This window comes from Limulus polyphemus, unplaced genomic scaffold, assembly GCF_000517525.1.
Source record: "Limulus polyphemus unplaced genomic scaffold, Limulus_polyphemus-2.1.2 Scaffold2062, whole genome shotgun sequence".
NCBI classification, from domain to species: Eukaryota; Metazoa; Arthropoda; class Merostomata; order Xiphosura; family Limulidae; genus Limulus; species Limulus polyphemus.
The window spans coordinates 178917-181918 of NW_013667672.1; the positions used below are offsets into that span (position 1 = coordinate 178917).

Consider the following 3002-nt stretch of genomic DNA (forward strand, 5'->3'; position numbering starts at 1 on the left):
TTTAATTACATAAACAGTTTTAAATAGATTTTGTACGATAAACAAATTAACTTACAATAATACGTATTGTAACTGGCTCACATGTTTCAAAAGAAGTCAAAAGTTTTTAATATGATGTTATAAAAGATCCAACCGCAGCTGTAGCATTAACAAATCTGAAATTCAGAAATGATAGAAATCACAAAAAAAGAATGGTAAGCTTTTAGTCCAAACGAATTTCATTAATTTTCCACACAACAATTTTTAATCATATTTGAACTTCAACGTATACAGCTTTACATTTCTTGTATAGAATTTTATTTTAGAAGAGAAAAAAATTAAACATGAAAATGTGAAGAAACATTTACTCAGATTTTCATTAATCTTAGTTTTCAAACTAATTTCATTAGTTATTATTACTATAAAGATTTGAAGCTATTTGGGAAAACATCGTTGAAATTTCTTAAAAAAAATAGGAGATTGCTGTTAAGGCTGCTTCATACAGGTTACATCATGAACATGTGAAGACAGTTTCTTAACTTGAGATTTTACATGGTTTGGAAAGCAATCACACTTCACTGCGGAAAAACAATTAGTTCTGATGAAAGTATCACAGCTATCAATCAGCATAATAACATTTTAAGTAATTCTGGTTTTGGAAAACATGAGATAGTAGTGGAGACACCTAACATTAGAAGTATGTGAGGTCTAATATAACACCTGATTCAGTAAATTACTACTAGAATATCGATTACTTACTTGGTTCTCTTACAGCGTTCATCTAGTGGCACTAATAACCCCATGTTGGAGTCCAGCTGAGGCGGAAGAGCCACGAAGTGAGGATTTCGATTCCTGGAACCTTTCTTATACACAGATGTTGATGCAATACTGTAAACAGAACTTGAACGACCCATTTCAGGATTAGGAGGCCACGTCTAAAATATCAACAAATAACCAGTATGTAGAATATAAAGAATGCGTATACATATAGATATCACATTACCTGAGTTCACTTTATAGTTTATAATGATTGTATATATTTGATAAAAACCTTTGTAATCACAAAATAATGTCAGAGTCACAAAACTGTTGAACAATAAAATCATTAAACAGGCAAAATGAAGAATAATAGTGTTAATATCAGTTAGCACATTAAACAGTATGTACTGTTCATGTCAGTTAAAAGTTAAATACTGAGTTTGTGTTGAAGTTAGAAAATTAAACACAAACTTTCCTAATTATTAAAACAGACTACTCTCCCAACTTACAAGGATGTCCACTGGTGCTAATCTCTTACATCGATCATCTCTTAACCTGTTTAGTGAGCTTCGTGTATGATATCCATAGAGAGAAGAAGCCCTTCCAACTGATTGTCTCTCATCATGGTGAATATAACACCGTCTGCTCAGTAACTAGGAGATAAACCCAATAAGTAAGGAAGATATTACTTATTTGTTTATCTGATAACAAAAATTCAAATAACAAATGTTCACTGAGGTATTTCTGGATAAACATTTAATATCTTAATTTTACTGATGCTATTCCCTGAATAAATGTAAACAAAAAAAGTCGGCATATTTAATATAATATACAGTAAATGTTGAATTGCTAAATTTTTAGTTTATGCAGAATAGATTCATTACATATTCGTAACAAATTATTTAATATCTAACCTCAAATAATGGGATCAAATATTTGAAAACAGAAAATAGACAAAGTGTTTATTGAGAACCAAATTTTAATTGGTGTTTTTTTACTTAGCTTTTGTAGAACAAATCGCTCATGGATTAGATATCTAATGATTTCATCTGATCTAACGCTGATATAAAAAATTCAAAAGTCATTTACAGCATATTCTCCATGGTATGTTACTTCAAGCTTTCAAGTTTAATTATTTAATCTATTCAATATTTAATTTGGGAGAGTTAGTGATTTTACCTTTATAACACCATGTTATCTCTTAATCTCATGTTTCCTATCTATTCCTTTTCTGCTATTAACCTGTTAATTTAATTTTAAATAATGTTTTCTACCCCATATTTTTCTTTTCTGTTCATAAAAATATGGTTCCGGATCTGAGATTTGGCACATGATAGTAGTTAAGGAGGCACTTGCAAGGCACGCTGCTAGAGGGCGTCACACGTGTCCCCGAACTCAGGGAGGAGATTAATAATGCTTGGAGACAGCTTGAATGGGTAATGAAGAAAAACTTTAACCAGATACTCTCCGGGGTATTTTGTCTTATTGTGAGGACAAAATCATTTGTGAATTGAAAAAATGATTGAGAACTTGGCTTTTATTGGATTTCAGATTTTATTTTTGTAAATAGTAGCAAAACATTCAATTATTTGTACAAAATTGTATTCTTTAATGAAGTTTAAAGAGGAATTTAATGAAAAAAATTCCTAAAATACGTTTTAGACTTTAAATAAGCGCCCTCTAAGAAGAAATGTTTTTTTCAAAAATTGTTTTAAAATATTTCCTTTCACTTCAGCACTGGTCCTGCCATCTATGATTGATATCTAAACATTTTTCTAGTCTGTTTTCTTTATAAAACTGCGTCCGGGCGTGTTAAACCTCAGTTGTAAAACTTTTAGCCAATCCTAGTCGAAAGTGTCAATTTCAGTACCAATTATTCCAATTGCTGTATCTCCCACTTGACAAATCATAGGATGATAAGGAAAGCACGTGATGAAAAAAACAACGACTTATAGAAAAGTCATATTGGCCAGTACTAAATACAACCTCTACATAAAATGGCAGTTACTATAATAAGCACCACCCACATTCATATTGTAAAATCCATAAGCAACTTTTCTAACGCAGTTTTTTCCAGAAAATAATAAAAGTCACGTACATCCCATGCTACTATATTTAAGTCATGCTGTATATACGATGAATTGTGGATCAACTTCTTTCCTAAAAAAGTTTTCTATTTTGAGATAATTTGTCAATATAATGATTAATATAAATATAAAAAATATGGGAAAGAAGTTGATCCACAATTGTTAGGGTTAACAGCT

The 3002-nt window shown here is 30.5% G+C and overlaps 1 pseudogene; it reads right to left on the reverse strand.

Annotated features, from left to right (window-relative positions):
- Positions 1-3002, reverse strand: part of LOC106465823 — a 48509-nt pseudogene that overhangs the window by 12718 nt on the left and 32789 nt on the right.